Source organism: Folsomia candida, unplaced genomic scaffold (genome assembly GCF_002217175.1).
Source record: "Folsomia candida strain VU population unplaced genomic scaffold, ASM221717v1 Fcan01_Sc032, whole genome shotgun sequence".
NCBI classification, from domain to species: domain Eukaryota; kingdom Metazoa; phylum Arthropoda; class Collembola; order Entomobryomorpha; family Isotomidae; genus Folsomia; species Folsomia candida.
In genome coordinates this window covers 1,439,524-1,460,661 of record NW_019091224.1, presented here as the reverse complement: position 1 = coordinate 1,460,661, position 21,138 = coordinate 1,439,524, and the positions used below count along the sequence as shown (strand labels likewise).

The 21,138-nt window shown below is 36.8% G+C and overlaps 1 protein-coding gene across 1 annotated transcript in view; it reads left to right on the top strand.

The window, feature by feature from the left end:
* Nucleotides 1–21,138, top strand: part of LOC110860427 — a 75,671-nt gene that overhangs the window by 28,903 nt on the left and 25,630 nt on the right. The window contains exons 4-5 of the mRNA XM_035860384.1: nt 1,918–2,076; nt 4,027–4,109. The gene's annotated coding sequence lies outside the window, so the exon portion shown is untranslated. The remainder of the gene's footprint in view (nt 1–1,917; nt 2,077–4,026; nt 4,110–21,138) is intronic.

Below are 21,138 nucleotides of genomic sequence, written 5' to 3'. Positions count from 1 at the left end.
GCCCATCCATTTCTTCTTCGTGTGGATTCTTGGAATTATTTGTGATGATGGATTTGATGCGTTACGAGCGAGCTAAGCAGCGGTCTCGGCGGGGGTTTGGTTTCTCGCATCGTGATTAATTAATTGTGCGTGATACGAATCGGGGCCTAATCGCGGGATAATTGATTGATTGAGGGAAAGGTGACGGCATGCCAAATGCGAGGGGAGGACGGGGCTGACATTTATTAAAAAAACATAGATCGGAGGCCTCAAGTTCAGTGGGTTTCTGGCAAAAAGGAAGGTTTCTGAAAAAAATCGAGGCCTTTATATTCCTGGAAAAATTGAAGCCTTCGAATTTATGGGAAAAATTGAGGTCGCTTGGTTTCTTGAAAAATTGAGGCCTCTTGGTTTCTCAAAAAATAGAGACGTCCCGATTTCCGGTACAAATCGAGACCACCTGGTTTCTAACAATATTCAAGGCCTCTCGGCATTCTTGGAAAATTGAGGCCTCCAGGTTCCTCCAAAAAATCGAGGCCTTCCTATTTTTTTTTTTTTGAATCCAAACACCTGGGTTTTCTAGCTTTCCACATATTTACATTTACTCCGAGACAAAAATTCTACCCGTTTTACCTTCTCGACTTACTACGTTCTACGTAAAATCGGAATTTCGACTTATCTCTGTAACTTCAAATTGTTTCAATTACAGAGATCTTTAACTCCACGAATTTTTAACAAGTCTCAAATCATAAATTTTGAACACGTGTTTTCCCATTAAGTGAAAAACTGTGAATTTATCACATTTGCCAGATCCATGTCCTGCTACACGGGTAAACCTAATTTGAACTCAATTCCGAAAAAATTAGATTTATTTCGTACGAACAGAATTATTTGAACTGCGCCGCCACGCAGGTATCATATCCGTCACACTGACAAACAGTGGCCGCGGAAGGTTGTCGAAATTGTCCCCTTGTCCCCACTATAATTCGATATCCGCATCATCTCCCCATCTTATTTAAACCCATCCCTCCCCTACCCTTCCATATTAATGTCCCCCGATGTCCCCACCCCTTCCGCGGCCCCTGCTCCCTCGCACGACACGACACGAGAGGTTCAAGAGAGACCTGAAATTGAGCCATGATTGACTTTCAGCAGAGTCAAGTGGGCAAAAAGTAGAGTGAAAAATGAGCACGGAATTCAATTTCCAAAATTCGTTTACGTTTTCGTGACCTCTTCGCACTCGTGGAGAAAACACTTTTTTCCTAGGAAATCATTTGTCGCGTTAATATTTCCTAAAATGGGAGCGTTGTATGGTACCAGGGACATGAAAATAATAAAGTTTACTCGAATGTGGGAAGTGAAAGTTTCTAAATAACTGGTATTTTGGAATGAAAATGTAATATTCGCTATTTTCTCATGAAACCAAAATTCTAAAAAGTGTGAAAACACACCCAATATTTTTGTGAAATTAAATTCCCATCAATTTTAAGAAAACCGACATTTTTCTACGAATAAATAAAATAATAACCGTTCTAAATGAAATATTTGTAATTTTTGCCTTAAAGATATAATTCATTCAAAAATTTTAAAATCAACATAGTATCAACATTTTGACCATGAACGCTAAATATTAACCGTTATACAAAATATTCGCCTTTTAATCTAAAATATTTACCATTTCTACTTGGCAAATAAAAGTCCAAAAAATGCTTGACAACAAACCATCACCATTTTGGAGATGCAAATTAAATCCCCACCATTTTTAGCATGAGAACAAACTCATTCTAATCAATCAATGCCTTTCAATAAATTTACTAATTAAATTACTAATTAAATTTACTAAAAAATCCCATGAGCACAATTTGTACTTCTTGATGCACATTTTGCCATTAAAAATTTTAAAAATTAAAAATTTCTGAATTTCATTTTTTCTCTTTGCAGTCTGGGAGAGTGAGATTCGGACGGCTCGTTGCGGAGATGTTGCCGTGACCCATGTGTCCGAGCTGGACTATCCGGACGCAGATCCTCCCTGCCATTTCTGCTGCGAACAAGCCTCCACCGCCATTCATGACGAGTCCAGACTCCAAATCGTCAGCGGAGGTGAGACATCCTCCACTTTCTCCGCACACTTTCTCCCACTTTCTCCTTCTTCAGTAATTACCTCACCGGCAAGAAATATGGCCCGGATTACACGCCACCACTTCCACGACACGCCACCCATCTCAGGCACTCACGTGAGACGAACGGGTGTCTCTCTCCTAAAGTACAACCTCTTAACTTGCACACATTTTTGGGGGGTGTGGGCTTCCCCATTAAGTCAAAAAATAGGGTGTTATTCCCCTTTTTGATCTAAAATGGGTACATTTTTGTGCTAAAGTTACATTTTTTTGGCATAGTTCAATCATTTTATTTCGTAAAATAATTAGTCATTCATGAATCACTCCAAATTCAAATGCCTACCTTTGGCAAATTTTCTGCACAGATTTTCCGGATTTTTATCCATAAAACCCACATTTAGTACATTTTTGTGCTAAAGTCGCGATTTTTTTGGAATAAGCTAACCTGCATTTCTAATTTTTGGATTTTGTCGTTAAACGAAAATATTTTGTCACAAATTTCAATTCTCATAAAATCAGCCAATTTTTGTGCATAAAAACTGTATTTAAAGCGATACGAGCTATGCATAATTATTCATCAACCATGCTGCAGAATAGTCCCGAAAACTGTCCCAGAATTGTGCCAATCTTTCTTCCCAACGTTATTATTAAGACTAATTTACTACATACAATTTTCATACATACAAAACAATTCGGAGGTAAAACACTATGAAATTTTGCAATAAATTTCCACACTTTTGTGTTATTTTTCTTTCGAATTTTGTAACAAAGTATTTTCCGTGTCATGTTTTGGGCGGGGAAAAACACGGTGTTTTACGTAGCGGGGTAGACACTCTTGAGGAGGAAGGAGATTATTAAGGCGAGAAAGCAAAGCCGTTTTGTGATGGGTGGATAAATGGATGGAGGACAAAGAGAGAATTAAGTCGCTCCTCTCTCTCTGGGGGAAACTACTCTCCTGCTTCTCCTTCTTCTTCTGGAGAAAGCAAGCACCAGAAATATCCCACTTCCTCCGCTTCCTTCTCTCATATCGCACAAAATTTCTTCAAAATTGAAAGAATTTTGTAACAAACCTTTCCTTCTGCGATGGAAACTTATCTACTTTAGTATTTATCCTTAATATTGAAAAAATATGATAATAAGAAATTATAATTTTCCAAAATAATGCAATTTTTAACCAAAAATGTACCCATGGTTTCGTCAAAGTTTTTAAAAAATTATGTCCATTCTTCCAAAACTAACTCGAGGGAGAGAAAGCAGACAAGAGAAATATCCCACTTTCTCCTCCTTATTCATCTCATATCTCACAAAATTTTAAAAATTTAAACAACAAAACTCTTTCTTTTTTTGAGAAATGGGAAATTTTCGTAGATAAATATTTCTCCAATAAATTTGAAAAGTGTACCAATAAAATTATCATTTTTCAAATGATTACCTCTTTAACCAAAATGTACCCATGATTTCCTCAAATATTAGTGAAATATACGTGGAGAAAATACACCAAAACTATTTCAGTTTTCAAATTTTTAATGAGATTGTGTTTTCTCTTCGAACCTTTAATTTCATACATAAAAGGCAAGCACTTAAAACTTTGTGGTAAAAAGTACTGTCGGAAATTTCCCAATAACTCGTCCCATTTATGACCAAAATATATTTTCAGAAATATCAAACTCTCCCCTTATCTAACTTTCTCCTTGTAACGTTAATTCCCTACGCAGAATAAATTTCGTTGTCAATTTTTATAAGAAATCGTCCCATTTGTGACTAAAATATTTCCAACAAATGTTAATTTCTCTCTTAATCCAACCCTTCTCTTTATACACGCCTTCACAACAGAATTGAATTTTGTTGCCAATTTTGACCATAAATTTTGCAAAATATTTTCGAAATTCTCCACCATTTCTGACTTTCTCTTTCCTTCCTCTTTCCTTCCTAGGCCTCGTTCGCAGCCGAGATGGGAGTACACGCAGTGGTTCAGCTCCTTACATCAACCTCCCCTCGCCCAACGTGCAAACGGAGGTAAGTAAGAACCCGCCTGTCATACATAAATATCCACGCTTTCTCTTTCTCTCTCTTCCAGTGTTTCTTTTTGTGCCCACGAAATTATTTTTATGCATGCATAGGGCATAAAAATGCACAAAATGCATAAAAACGCATAAAAATGCACGAAAATGCATAAAAATGCATAATAATACATGAAATGCAATTTGTGGTGGGAATTTCATATTTTCAACAAATATTATATTTTTTTACCCTATAAAATGGGGATAAGATTCAGTTATCTAAATGATTTGAAATTTTACCACACTTTCTAACTTGAGTCAAGGCTTACCTATGTATTGAAAAATGAAAAATAGTTTTACACTAAAATACTAAAAAGATGAAGAAAATATCGTAGAATAGCACGAAGGCTTCTCAATTAATCGAATATTTCGAAAAATTGCATTATTCTAATATTATTTACACGTAAATGATTTTCGTGCATTTTCTTGCACTTTTCCGGATTTTTGATGGGTGTTATTAAACGTTTAAAAACATTTTTATGCACTAATTTCGTGCAGGTGTTTTTTAACAGCAGAAACACTGCTCTCTTCCCACCCAAACACCTCGCCCCCCCCAAAAAAAATACTCCTAGTAGACAGTGGCAAAACGTGTCCTTGTCACATGGCGGCGGGTGCGGTGAAAAGTGAAACTTTACCAGCAAAGGGATCAATCTTACTTGACTTTCACTCAATTTTGAGCATCTTTTGCTTAAAGAGAGTGACTGAGCGGGGCGACAAGGGAGACGTCTCGGGGATGGATTGCTCCTCGTGGGGCGACGTGTAGCTCCCCAACCAAAATGTCCTCCACATGTTGTAATAAAGAGCAACTCGGAAGAAATTGGCTTTCTCTGGAAACTTATAAATTTTCTGGGAAACATGTGGCATCAGAAAATATTTAGTGTATGCATGTGACCATCCTCTCAAATTCAAAAGTTTTGAGCCGTGATTCTCCACAATTTAATACATAGAAGGATTACGATTTTATATTGTGTGGTATTGAGAAAAAATCGAAAACTAAAAAGGATTTCTTCGAAAATTTCCACTTTTGAATCCTGACTGTCCACCATTTATCACACACAACAGACGTTGTTCAGTGTTATGAATAAATCTAAAACTAAAATAAATTTCCATGAAAATTTCTAAATTTTTGTCAAAATTTTTGAGTCCTCCAGAATTTAACACAGCGGTACATTACGATTTTACATTGTTTGGTATTGGGAAGAGATCGAAAATCTTGACTCTCGATCGTATATTAATTTTGAACTAATTTGGAGGATGAGTATAGTGATTCTTTGAATTGACAAATTATTAGTTTTCCAGGATTTTGTATGCATGAGTTCTATGAAAATTTGATTTGAATTTATTTGAGTGAAAGCATAACAAAAATGATAAAACATGGTCCAAGTCCATCATGCCATGCCAGACTCGTTTTTTTCACCGAGTGTCGTCTGCATTTTGGATGTGCCACAGTCTGGCGGATAGCAACTTTTTTCGGTCCAAGTCTGTTTCTCTCGTAAAATTGACTTGTAGAGTTTCACTCAATATTATTTGGTCACTCGAGGCAGAGATAATAGATTGAAACCAAGTCAAGTTCTGCATAGTGGATTCTGTCCCATTTTTGGCCCATTTCTGGTCAGAGGGAAAGCACGATACGAGTAAAAGACAGAAGGGTGCGACGATAACGTGTCGATTGGGATGGTGCTTTCTCCTCCTCTTATCTTCTCTCTCCCCCTTCACGGCGACAAAGTGGATTCAATTTCCTGCCCTGACATTCAAATCGGCCCATGCTTTCTCCCACCAGCAACAGTGTTTACCGAGCTAAAAACACTTGTGGTGTAAAGTACTGCTGGAAATTGTGCCATAATTTCTTGCACTAGACCAAGAAATGAAAGAAATAAGCGGAAAATGCAAGTGTACCTACAACTGAGAATGGAGGTTTCCCAGTGTATGCTGTCCGATTTTGGGCGAAATTAGTATCAATCGATCACAATTTGATCAGTGTGAAATTTATAAAAGACCAATGGGCACGTTTCGCAGAGATATTTTCTTCCCAAGAGGAAAAAACGTGCAGTAAATTTGTAAAGTGCAAAATTTAGAACGCGTTTTCTCTTTTTTTGATGCAAATGTCTCTGCCAAACGTTCCCATTGGGATGTCGTGTCCTTTGCAAATTTTATGTTAGTTAATTAAATGTTCGATTTGTCCAAAAGCTGAGATCATCTGCTGGGAGTGCTCCATTGTTGGTGTCTATTTCCAACAATTTCTTGCACAAAAACTGTAGTAAAAGCCCTACAATTCAAACCCTGTCGGCTTTTCCATGCCATATTTCGCAATCATTCTCACCTATCTTGTACTAAACTCCGCCCTTCCCTATCTCTCAATATAATCATCCATCCCCGCCTTCTCCAGTTCATGAATTCACTTCATTTCTATTCATAAATACATTTTCACTTTCATCACTCACGTTCACAATCTGGGGGAATAATTCGATTTTATTTTTACTCCTTTCTCCTTTCTCTCACCTTTTTGTCAGGTAATTACTGCTCTGCTTTCTCTTCTTCTTCTTTCTTTCACGAGGGGAAGTTTGATTCGATAAAAAATCAATTTCCGAGCTCTTGTTAATCAAAAAAGGGACCACTTTCTCCTCTCACACACGTTCCTTTTCATACAGCCATCCACATTTTGCCATTGTGCCATTATTACTTACCGCCGGTAAAGGCTGCAAAGGCGGCGGGCTGTCTGCTTATGTCACCATTAATGATGATTGAGATGGCCAGGAAGGAACCCAGAGTTGCACGTGGAGGCATGTCCTGGTCTTTTTTTTGGAAGGGGAAAATTCCCCAGAAATTTGTACTATGACACTAAAATTAGTCAGAGATTTTTAGTTAGAGATTTTTTAAAAAAATGTTAAAATTCCCTGAATTTTTATCATGCTGGAATTTGCCAGCCGTTTATATTTATAGCAACAAAATAAGGCTAAAATTAAAATTCCAGGCATTTATTATTTACATATCGGAGATACTTGCCCTGTTTTTAAATTAATGCCCAGAATGCCCTAATTTAGCCAGTGTCCAAAGCCTTGCATTATTTGTCCTATTTTCACGCCACTTAAATTTATTCCCACACAAGGCCAATGCCCCGACATATAATTTAAGGCTTCTTAAAAATCCCCGTATTTATTTTCACATCTGGAAAATTTAGATATTTCTGCCATGTCAAATTTGCCTTATTTGCCCTTAATTGAAATTAATTAGAGCCAATCTCATAATAAATGAGGATATATTTATGCCATAAATGCCCTCCATTTCCTTTCCCCATCTTGTTGCTCACACAACAACTCTATCGGAGAAAGTGGTGCTCAAACTTTCTCGTAAAATGGAAATGATCTCGTCGTTTTTTTCTGGGTTTATTTATACGCCCAAAAAGCGGATTAATTTGTACGAGCAAAGTTTCGGATTATTTTTAGCATGGCAAATTAGATTTGTGTCTCTATGACGTACGTACGTACATGGATTTTTTATGCCTCACTTACTCAGTCAGTCCAGGCAAACGACTACTTTCTCCGTGTACCGTCCGTTTTTTGATTTCTAAAGGTAGTTTTTTCCCCCCGAGAGGGACGATAACATTGAAAGATAAGAAGAGGGGAGGAGCCTAAGAGTATGGGAAGGATATGGAATTCATATTCATTTCCTTAGAAGCTCCAGAATTTAAAGTGAGATGCACTTTCTTTTTAATCGCTGCTGTGTGGCCGTCTGTGTTTTTTTCATTTTTAACAACGTGTTTTTGGCTGTGGAGCACGATAACATTGAAAGATAGGGAAATGGGAGGAGCCTAATAGTACAGGAGGGATAGGAAACTTTCCTCTGTTCCTTTGAACCTCGAAAGTTTGGCATAGTTTAAAAAAATCCGAAATACTTTCTTTTTATCCTCCGTTTTTTTAAAAATTGCTAAACCTTCTTCTTGTTACCGTGGATCACCATAACATTGAAAGATAGGGAAAGGGGAGGAGCCTAATAGCATGTGAAGGATAGGACGCTCCCTTTGATTGTGTTCCTTTGAACCTCTAAAGTTTGTGGGGTTAGGTTAACAAATCCGAAATACTTTCTTTTCATCTTTCCTTTTTTTTAATTGCTAAACCTTCTTTTTTAAACCATGGATCACGATAACATTGTAAGATAGAGAAATCCGAGTATTACAAAGATGTCCCCGTGTTCCTTCCTTTGAACCTCTCCAAACTTTGGCATAGTTGAGGAAATAATTTTGTTCTCCAGCTTTGTCAACTTTGTTTCAGTGAAATTAATTAAAAAATTCCGAAGGATGACAGAGTGAAAGCGACATCCCTTTGTTTTAGGGTCGTCCTCGTGGCTCCCGAATATCGTGGTTTGGTTTTTCGGGATGAGACAAAGTCAAGTTTCGAGCAGAAAGAGAAAGTCAAAGTTGTTCTAAAAGGACAAAATTATGTCATGTTTTTCCTACAAAATTCAAACTATGTTAATACGTTTTTTCCGGAATGTGGAAATTTATTTCGAGAAAACCGTGAAAATCCGTTTTTTCAACAAAATTTTGAGCTATAATTTTCCAAAATTCATGTTCTTCCTACAAAATTCAAACTATGTTAATACGTTTTTTCCGGAATATAAAAATTTATTAAGAGAAAACCGTAGAAACAAACCGTGAAAATTCCGCTTTTTCAACAAAATTGTGAGCCCTAATTTTCCACAATTTAACACAGCACTTGATTAGGACTTTACATTGAGGGTTATTCCAAAAAAGTCGAAATATTTAAAATCAATTTCAGTGAAAATGTTCTAATGTTTCCAAAATCTTGGAGTCGTGATTTTCCACAATTTAACACAGCAATAGATTGCGTCCTTACATTGCGTGGTATTAACAAAAGGTTGAAACTAAAATCGTATTTCGTGACAATTTTCAAATTTTGAACAAATTTGTGAATAGTGATTCTCCAGAATTTAACACACCCCTAGATTCCGACTTTACATTGTGTGCTATTGAGAAAAACTCTAAAACTAAAATCCGTATCGGTGAAAATTTTTCCTATTTTTCAAACATTTTTGAATCGGCCTTCTCCACAATTAAACACGCTGCTAGATTACAACTTTATATTGCGTGGTATTCAATAAAACTCAAATTAGAAACATATCGAAAACTCGTCTTTCGGAAACAAATCGTTAAAATTTTTGCAAATTTTTGCCTTACATAACTCGAAATTCGTTCGAGACGACCTTGTAAATGAAGAGGCCATGTCTCGTACGTCATCCCAACATTTAAATACTCGGGATGTCATGTTATGTCACTTATCTGTCCAGATAAGGTGACGCCTTGCATATCTATTTTCACCTGAAATCTCACACAAATCTCGAGTTTATTAAGCACTGTCAAATTATGCAGGGCTGTCAGATTCAGATATGCAAATTTCCACCACCACTTCATTATATCCCTTCCTACAGCGTATTTTACATGAATAAATCGTTATAAACTTATAGTTCCGTTATAAAATTGCGATGATTTTTATGTAAATGATAAGTCATTTCGCAAAAAAATATGTGCAAATCAGACTTTGACAAGTTGCATAACTCCAATTTCACTCGAAAGGTTGCAATTTTGGGGGAAAGAATCGTTCAAAATTTGCATAAAGAGAAGAATATGACAAATAAATTTAGCAGAATTTGACAAGTTTTGCGAAATTTTAGCCAATCATTTTTGTTCCCTAGTTCACACAGAGAAAATTATGCCTTTATTTCGCGAAATCGTTTCGTAACTTATTTTGTATACACAAAATGCAATATACATATGTTTGCAATTTTGGCGAAAAAATTGTTCTAAAATTTGCATATAAATTAATACAGTTAATTTAGCAGATCAACAGAATTTTTTCGAATTTTTAGCTAGTCATTTTTGTTCCCCAAAAATTACGCAGAAAATTATATGTTAATTCGCGACAATATTCCGCAATATATTTTCCTATAGTCGAAATACATTGAAATGTTGCCATTTTGGCGAAAAAATTTGCATACAAAGAACTCGACAAATGCAAAAAATAAATTTAACAGGTCAACACACATTTTGCGAAATTTTATATAATAATTTTTGTTCCCCAGTTTACACAGAAACAAATGATGTTTTTATTTCGCAACTTTATTTCGCACCATATTTTGCAACACACGAGGTCCGACGCGTAAATGGAATGTTGACGTTCGGTGTGTAAAATGGGTTTAAAACTTTTCCAACGTAAAATAAGTTTCCAAACTTTTGCGACAAAACGATACTTTTGATCCGTTTAACTTTCTAATCCGTTTGTAAGCCGATTTCACGTGTAAATTTTTACACAATTTCGGAAACATTTATGGATTTCGGGGAATTTACGATGTTACAAAGTCCTCTTGGGCGCATTCACGTCACACACACACACATTTCGCACAAAACATAGTTTGCAAAATAAAATAAAAACATGGCAATTTCTCGGAAATTTGCGAACTAAAATCCCATCATGTTAGCTTTCACAAATTTCGCAAAACTTGTCAAATCATGTACATACATGATGTAAATTGTGCGAAATTTTATGTGTATGTAACCTCATCATTTTTGCACTCTGATATCGCACCTTATTTACTTTGCGAAATAATTTCTTCAAATAAAAAAAACATTGGGAACATTCTTCGAAATTTTCGAACTAAAATCAGATCATTTTACACTTCACAAATTTCGCAAAAACTCGTCAAGTCATGTAACATTTTGCGGTCTGACACCATTATCACATAAATTTGCGAATTGTGCGAAATTCTATGTGTGCCTAACCCCATCATTTTTGCGGTCTGACACAGCACTTACTTCAGTTTGCGAAATAATCTCACAAAATAAAAACATGTCCACTTCCTGGAAATTTGCCAACTAAAATCCCATCATTTTAAACCTAAAGCTTTCACCAATTTTGCAAAAACTTGTCAAGTCATGTACACATGTAAATTTTGTGACATTTACATATCCCTAAGTGCATCATTTTTGCGGTCTGATCCCATTATTCTAAAGTTTTCGCAAAACCCATCAGATGCAAAGTGTGCGAAATTTTCCATCATTTTTGCGGTTTGATGCCATTACATGTTCAAAAACACTTTTAAAAATAGGAGTTTAAAAGGTTTCCTAAATTTATGGGTGAGTCAATTTGTCCTGAAAAACAAAACAATTATGTAAATGAGGTCTTCCTCGAAAAACAAGTAAATTGCGTTTTTTTTGCAACAACAATTTGCTTGTTTTTCGCACAAAATGTGTTCTTTTTTGGGAATAATTTGCCCGAGGTGGTGCTCATCACACGTGCCTCCCCTTCCCCATAAAAAGGATGCGATTCTCTCGAATTTCCACTCAATTTTCATCCAGAAAAAGGTACATAAATAGGATTCCGGGAAACTTAGGACATCCTTTTTCTCCCTTTTGTACAAAAAAGTGCAGAAATTCGGACAAAACAAACGTCCCAAAATAGGAAAATTCAATCTTTTCTTAGAAAAGCTTACACGTGGCGATAAATAAATAGCATCAACTTTCTCCCGGAATGAGGGAAATTGTGGAGTAAAACCAAATCCCGGAAATTTTATAATAATATTTCCCTTGTTGAAATTTGTGGCGATTTTATGTAGAAATTTGGCACAATATTCTGCCGAAAAACTGCAGGAACAGCGATTTGTGCAAAAAAACAAGGGAAAATTTTGCACATACATCTCTCCAGAATAAAACTGGTAGAAATTTTCTGCAGGATTTTGCAAAAAATATGTAAAATCCAATTCTCATCCAGCTTTTCTCAATTACTGCAAAATTCGACACATTCATTTCCACTCGGGCAATTCCCTCATATATTTAAAAGTGGTGTAAAAAAGGCAAATTTGCTTCGCCATAAATGCCTGCAACCTAAGAAAAGTACACCTGCTTTTAAAAGCCCAAGTCTCCTGCTTTCACTTTCCGCAAAGTGAAAGTCCATCCTCGCAAAATTCAATTTCCTCCTTTATTTTAGCTTAACTTACCTGGATGGAAAAGTGAATAATGTTTTTCTTTTCCACCACGACCAAGAAATATACGGAGGAGAAAGCAGGCAGGGTGAAAGCAACGTGAAATTTGTGGAGGAAAATGAAATGAAAGCCGAGCGAGGTGAGGCAACCTCAGTTTCAAATATCAAATTATGAAGCGCGTCAATGTGAAAGTGAGTGAGTGAAAGTTGGCAGAGGCAGAAACAGTGGCCGCGGAAACGTGGGGACACGGTGGGACAATGTCTTCCCCACGGGTATTCGGTGTCCTCATCATCTTATATAAACCCTTCCCTATACTTTCCAATTGTTCATGTCCCCTCTGTCCCCACAGCTTCCGCGGCCACTGAGAATGCATACGTCAAGGGAGGATGCACAGTGATCGCGGAAGTGTAGGGGACCATATCCCATTCGCTAGCATCTCCCCATGTTACACAAACCCCTCCATTCCCCAATCCTACAATGTTTAACTGTTCCCCGATGTCCCCACGGCTTCCGCGGCGCCTGCAGAGAGAGAGACATCCCTGTGCTGCATTTTTGTCCAAAGGTGAGAGCACTAAGCGAAAGTAAATACTTGGGGAATTTACAACAAGGAAGCTTTCTCCTTTTTCTCCTCTCTCCATCCATTGCATTTATTTTGCAGAAAGGCATTCATTATTTCCTCATGGAAACGACGCTTTTTTTACCCGGTTAAAACTGGGAATAAATGTGAAGTGGGAGAAATCGTGGGATAAATCGAGTTTTTAATCTTTTATGCAAGATTTTTAAGATTTCTTGCAGAAATCTCCACAAATTTTTAAAATATACATAAATCGGGAAACCATTTTTTTCAATTTGCGTCGAATTTGGCAACAATCTGGATGAAAATTTTGTTGAAATTTTAGCATCCAGTTTTTGCACAAATTTTGGTGCACGATTTTTTTCAGTTTTTACTACAAATATGATTTCATTTTCAGAAATCTACAACCAATTATTACCACAAATCTGACACCAATTGTACACATTTTTGCACAAATTTTTGCACAAATCCCATCTACACATTTTTCTCCCAGGAAATTTCCCCAAAACAAATTTCCCGTTTTTCCCACCCATTTCTGGCACCCTGTCCTCCTGTTTTCGAACAGTAATGGAAGTATCGTTAGTCGCAAATATTTTGTGTTTGATGGAAAGTTGTGGTTTTGTGGTGGAACGTAATGCAAATCCAGGAAGGAGATCAGCAGGACATCGGAGGAGGCACAATGGGGGAGAAACTACGTTGTCCCGAATCCTACTACCCGGGCAGTGTAATTTACCCAGCAATGCGGGAGACAGGTAGTGCAGCGTTCGGCCAGGAGCAGAGCAATCACTCAGCCAAACTTCCCCCAAAATGGAATTAGTTACGGCCAGAAAAGCCCCAAAAACAGATTTATCTACGACGCCCATTGTTCCTAAAAGCGGATAGACTTTCCTTTCTCCCACCACCCAAAACCCAGGCCAAACTTGGAAGGGCCACGTCACACTTGTCCCTCCCGGATTTTGTTTTGCAAAATTCCACAGATTTACAATTTTTAGCTCAAAACTCGGCCCAAACAACCCATGGTTTTACCTACACGAAACTTTTAAGGGCTATGTCAATCTTGTTCCTCGCAGAATTTTTTTGCAAAATTCCACAGATTTAAAATTTTTAACTCAAAACTCGACCCAAACAACGCATTGTTTTAACTACGCGAAATTTACAAGGGCAACGTCAATCTTATTCCTCGCAAATTCTTTTTGCCAAATTCCACTAATTAAATACAAGCAACGCAAATATTTAACTAAACACAAACAATGTTTACCCCAAAACTTAGCCCAATACGTAAAAAAACCGATGTTTTGAACTTTAAAATAAAAAACGCTCCATTTTGGTGAAGGTTGATCGAATTTAAAAAGTTGATAAGAATTCTTGTGAGTTTCCTACATTTCTTGAAGGGTTTGGCAAAATATAGGGGTTTCAAAACATAAAATGAAAATCCCTCATTTTAAAATTACAAAGTGCTTTTACCGAAATACAAACTACTTTTCGTTAAAGGGAAGAAAGCTAAAAATACAAAAAGCGTATTTAAAATACATTTCAAACTACAAAATACTATTGCAAAATTTAACCATGAAAAGTACAAGAAAAGTAAAAAAAATGTTCAAAAATTCAGAAATTGAGAGTGCAATAAATATGCGCCATCTCGCCGCGCGCCGTATGAAGTATAGCGGCGGATCGTAATTTCTCGCGCGTTGCATTTCCTACAGGTCAAAATATTTACCTGTAAAAAAAGCACTTTCTTCCGTCATTTCCTGCACGTGGTTATACTTTCACCCGGAACACTGCCCGTGTTATTACTCTGTGGGAAATCTGTTCGAGTTTGAAAGGTATTTACTGCGAAAAGGTATGAAAATGTTTGGGTTTAATCGAACAAGGGACAAAATACAGGATACACCCTTCCAATCCAATGATAAGCTTCTTCTTCCCACATAATAGAAACGGCCCAAACACCATTTCAATCCCATTCATTTCACGTGGAATCGTGTTACACTACAAAAAAATGTAGCAATCTTTACAAAACTTTGCATTATTATTATTGTATGCTAAGTGATTTTTTCCCCGCCAAAAAAGTGATACAGATCGTGGGAAATAAATTATGCAATTCAAAGATAAAAATAGTATCGAGATCATGGGCAAAAATTTTATGATTCAAATCTAAAAAAAATATGTACGTATGGTTTGTTCAGAATTAGTAGACGATAAATAACCAAAATTTTAGACTTTTTTATAATACCATGCAAAATAAAGTCGTAATATATTTATGTGTTAAATTCGGGAAAATCATGATTTGAAATGTTTCTCAAAAGTTGGAAAATATTCATTTTCAGAACACATTTTTAGTTTCCCATTCTTTCTGAATACCAAGCAATATAAAGTCGTAATCTATTCCTGTGTTAAATTTTCGATAATATATACCTTCTCCAAGCTTTGTTTAACATTTGGAAATTTTCATAAAACCAATCATAATCATAGAGTTATTCTGAATACCACGCAATATAAAGTCCCAATCTATTCCTATGTTAAATTCTGGATAATCACGATTCCCAACTTCCTTCATTTTCGTATTTTCTGTCGAACAAACATATTTTTCTGATCTCAATTTTTCAACAATATCCAAAACAAAGCCTAAATTTCTCCATTTTCTCCACATTTCTCCGATCATCTATTAATTCCTAGACAAACCATAACTTTTTCAGGTGTGCTTTTCTTAAATAAATTTAAACTGTTACGTGGTGGTGGTGGTGGTGGGGTTGGCGGTGGTGAGGCCATTAGCGGGATGGATATTGGTGGAATGATTAATGTGCTTTCATACACCGCGACAGTTTTCCTACTTTCACCGCTTTTTGACTGACTGACTGACTCCCATCTTCTCCCCGTCCCCTCCACCGCCACCGCTGCCGTCGTGGTGAAACTAAATCTCACAAACTTTCCACAAACCTGTCGCTCACTTACGTGCATAATCTCGCTTCAAACTTCTCAAACTTGGAGAAACTTTGACCAAAAGTGTGCTACCTTAGATTTACATAATTTCCTTTTTTACCACAAATATTGGCTACGTAAACATGATCGTCCCGGGCAAAAAAAATTGTTTGTTCGTGCGATGTTGTCCAATTCAGCAAAAGGAGAGGTCCAATTTTCCGTTTTTGATAGTTTTTACCGGAGCACGTGGCATTGAAAAAAATATGTTTTTCTACAAAAAATATCCTCCAAACACGTGTAAAATATGCAAACGTTTTCCTACCCGGTGTTTCGTTTTTTGCAAGCTTTCTTAATTTTTTTGCACTAGAATGAAAAATTCGCAAAAAATGTAAGGAATTGCAAAAACGTGCTAGAAATGTGCCACACGCCGAATTAACTGTAAATAGCGGCCGTAGTTCGCTGTTCTAACGTTATTCTCGGTACTAATTCTCGGTCGGATTCTTGCCCAGTGTTTAGTTTACAATTACATTTTCCTAAATTTATTACCGCAAAGAAGAGCAGGAGATTCCTTGCGCTATTTATGCTTATTTATAGCCCACAACCGACTCTCCTTTTTAAACGGTGGAGTGATCTCGCTTTCTCTTCTCTGGGTGAAAGTGGGTCGGAAAACAAACCCGGATTTGGCCATGTTATGTAACAACGTCGTCGTCGTCGTCGTGTCACTTATCTATTGCGTCGTAGTTCGAATAACATATGTACACACACACACGAGAGACTACAATGTAATCACACTCATATGTCCTGGACCCGTATGCAGGCCCCGATCTAGCCCAAAATCTTACCCGGGCAAAGAAATTAGGCGCCCCAAGCCGCTTGGGCCTTCGGCGCTCGTATGTGTCTTTTTTCTCAATAAAATATTTTCGCAAAATACTCTTACCCAGGCCTTATTAGAATGGAGGTATACTTGCAATGAGATAGCTAACTTTTTGCGGTCCCATTGCTTTAATGTATACCTGTTTAACCTCTGCGCAAATTGAGCAGATCAATATTCCGCAATACAGGTAATATTGGGGGTACGCTTAGCAAATTTTCAAGATACATGCCAAAATGTGCAACTTTTTTGGAAAGCTTCCCAATCCTGATTTTTTGACTCAAAATCGTGTACATAAATTAAATAAAGTATCACTTAAACAATTTCACAAATTTATTTTGGACTACTATTTTGCCGCTGCCCGATTTTTGACTTTAATTTTGTAATTTGTGTAGTTCTGTAAACTTATACCATTTACCCTACAGGTTTTTACACGCTCGAAATATGGGATTTTAGCACGATAGAATGGATTTAGTCCGTTAGGTTTTCCGAATTTTGTAAACAAAAGGATATTTCGTTAATTATTTGCAATTTTGTTACATAATTACGCAGCAACTTGCATAACTAAATAAACTGCAGCAACGCAGTGTACACAAGTAGCGCAATAATGCTGAGAATGCGATACAAAATAAAGAAACTATAGATTGCCGAATCTGAATAATTTAAAAATAATAAAATAATTTAAATTTCCTCAATAACACGTAGCCACTCTGACAAATCATACATCTTACATGTTTTACTGCTTTATCAATCTTAATTAATCAATCTTACTGTTTTACATATCCTATATGCTAGATTCAATTTTTATAAAAATCTCAATTTGCCCCAACCACACCCCCTGGCGCCCGGGGGGTGTGGCATAATTCGGGGACACTTAATTTAACTCTGTTTCATCCATAGATTCAATTTTTGTAAAAATCTCATTTTGCCCCGACCACACCCCCTGGCGCCCGGGGGGTGTGGCACAACTCGGAAACACCTAATTTTACTCTACTTCATCTGTAGATTAAATTGCACTAAAAATCTCATTTTGCCCCGACCACACCCACTGGTGCCCGGGGGGTGTGGTCCGGCCGCCCCAAAAAGCTTAGGGGATCCTCCCCCTGGGGTCATACGTATGATACTGCAAACCGATTTCGATTATCTCGATCCGTTCTCCTGTTATCGTGTTGACGGACGGACGGACAGACAGACAGACTAACTAATCCTAAGTCATCGCATTAAGTAGCTTGCGCTACTTAATAAATACCTATTTGTGTTTATTTTCTTACTATTAGCAAATACTTTAATCTAGCCAATCAGGGTTAACTATTAAGTTCCAATACATTGGGTTCCAGAATAAATTGTAAGATAAACACCTGCTCTATCTCAAATTGCTCACAATACCAACTTATAAATCTGTTGAGTTGTGAAAGAATGCCAGAAACGAACGAAAGAACCCAGAAAAATTGTGGTTGGATGCCGTTCCTGTTTTTGCGAAGTCTACAAAACGACATAGTCCACAGGTTTAACTTAAAAGCTTATTGATCAAATACCACTCGTACATTTAGGCCTCCGCGGATTTATTTTGAGTTAAAACCCAAACTCATACTTAACAGTTTCATACCTTGAATACTTCCCTACGACATTTTTAGGCCAAGTTGGGAATTTTTGAATGAATTTAATCCCGGAAAGTTAATAATTGCAGTTATGGAAGGATGAAATCACTAAAGTTCGCCTTAGATACCCACCCAAAAGCTAACGTGTCACCAAAATCACTCTAAAGTCTTTCCATATTAAATCAAAATTTCGAAAATTCGACAAAAACGTGAGCTTAAAAATTGTTAATATAAATTTTCAAAATTTAAAACTTTAGAATTCTTATAAAGTAGATTATGAGGATTTAAATAGCGTTTAAATAGGTGAAATTAAATTTTACGTTTCTAGGTATTAAGCTCCTTTACATATTTATTCGTGATTATTGTTAAAATTGGGGACAAATTTTGATACCGCGATGGGTTAAAAAAACTTACAATGTGGATCATTTATGTACACATACGTGTAATACCCAGATTTCCATAGACCAATTTTATTTTGTTAACCACAAAAAATGAATGTGTCCCCGTATTTTTGTATTTTTCGTAATGCGCTAATCTAAGCGAGAATTTTAAGTTGGTTTCCAGCCAAAGCCTGGGGTTTTCAAAATTCTGGAAATTTTATAATTTTAACGCGAATTAAAAAATTTCAAAAACTTTCTGTTCAGAATGCCTTACTTCATTTATAAAAAATTTACATATTATTTGAAAATTTGAACGAGTTTATAATTTTCATGAATTTAAAATACTGGCAACGTATTCTGAACTTGGCAACGTATTCTGAACTCAACTGCAGACCTTTGGTTGTTTTATAAGTACGTAAATCATTCTGGTGGAACAATTTTTGAATTTTTTGATTCAAGCAAAAATTCGGCAATTCCGGTTCGGCTGGAAAATTGTTTACAATGGTTCAAAGTAGCGCATTGCGAAAAATGCAAAAGCACGGTAATGTTAATTTTGTGTGGTGAACCATAGCAAATTGATCGCATGGTGATTTTAGTTTTACTTCTAAAAGTTCTGCATAGTGAGTCCTCTTTGACAATTCTCAAAAATCGAAATGATATACATACATAGAACCACAATTTTTCTGGGCTACCATCAGGTATCTTTCAAGATGCTGTGCAACCAATATGAGATACAATAGTTTTTATATCAATTTTTATAACAATTTATTTTGCTCCCCAGCGTACACTCTAAATGTATTTCCAGGCATATTATTTAAAATTTAGGCTTGAGAGAATTTACATGAGCAAAATAGAGGTGAACACAACAATTGGATGACATTTGTTTAATCACTTCGCTAACGGTTGGATAATTTTTTACAACCATGGAATAAATTTTACCAAACAATCGTGTCGCCGTCTATTTTACTCAACCTTGAGTTGGTTTAATTATTTTATTTAGAGTTGGGGTGAAAATTTAGAAATTGCGTGTTTAAAAATTGCAGTGGGGATCAAGACATTAGAATTGTCCCCATGAGTTGTCCAAACTTGACAAAAATAAAAACTCCTAACAAAAGATTTTCAAGATTTACAATTCAATTATATCTAGTGTAAACCGGGGCGCCTGGCGGCGCCCCTCCGGAGTTTGGCCCCCGGGCCGCCGCCCGGGTTGCCCGCCCCTAAATCGGGGCCTGCCCGTATGGATTCTTTGTGGGGGCTGATTTTCTCCATCTTTTTGATGGAATTGTTCCCCATTTCATTCGTTTTTTTTCATTCAGCGTCTCGTATCTTGTGGGTTTGCTACATATCTTGCCATGGAAAACAATAAACTGCAAGAAGTGCGAGGTGAAGAAAAGTGCGGGAACCGGGCGCCATTTAGCCATACGCCGTATGAAGTATTTTTTTCGGCGGGACGACGTTTCTTACACCTTATATTTCTTACAGGCGAAAACATTTGGAACCATTTTCTCCACATAAGTTTAACGCGAAACACTTTTCGCAATTTCACAATTTCGAAAACCGTCTCGTCCAAGCAAATAACAATGTAATTTTTCGAATACCCGTATGTATTTTATGGGTAGGATGATCTGTTCCACCCGAAAGTCAAGGAGAAATAAGCGAAAAACCGGTCCAACACAGTCTTATCCGGACTATTGAGCACCTACATACATACATATGTACAAACCTTTTAAATCCATTGGGCACTAAATTATCCAGATATTTGGCTTCAAAATGTTCCGAGGGAAGATTTCCTTCCTGTATCGTTTAACCACAACGACAGAAAAATATGTGTCTTTAGAGAAATTCGCAAATTTCATGGCAGAATGTGCCCTTTATGTAAGTACTTGTAGATACCTGCATATTTCCAGTGTGCAAAAATCCCTCAAATTCGCAACTCACCTTCAGGCTTATTTCTGCATTTGAGTATCTAAAAAGCCGTTCCAAAAATATGAATTTAAACTGCACCACAAAATTTAAATCTCTGGCCACAAAATAGTGCAAAATTGACATCTCAAAATCTACCCGACTTTTTCCCCGGTTTAAAAAACCACATACATAGCGCTATTTATACTCTAGAGACTTTTCTTGAGCGCGTGTCCCAAGCTGTCCCGCGGTCATACATACATCCCTGGTCCAATTTGTTTAATGCGTCCTCCCCAAAAGGTCACCTTTATTTTGAACCGTGTCAGCCACCCAATCCGGATCAGGAAGAATCGATTCGCAGACTCCTCACCACCGCCACCGGGCATTAGTCCTTCTGATAGATTCCTGCCTTATTATTAATGAAGCCTGAGGAGATGACTGGCCAAGTGCGTAATACGTTCGAAAAGCTCGTTCTGGACAGGGGATTTTTTTCTTACTAATATTTCCACCAGGGTTTCACCCTCTTCATAAAACAATCGGAAAAATGAAATCACACACACTCTAAAAAAATTTGATTAAAATTTACTCAATTTTGAGTAAAATTGCCACCAAAGCAACTATTGAGTAAAATTTACCCAGAGAAAGGCAAAATTTACTCAAGGTTGAAAGATTTTTGCTCAACTTTGAGTAAATTTTACCTTTGTCAGGGTAAATTTTACCAATAGTTGCTTTGGTGGCAATTTTACTCAATT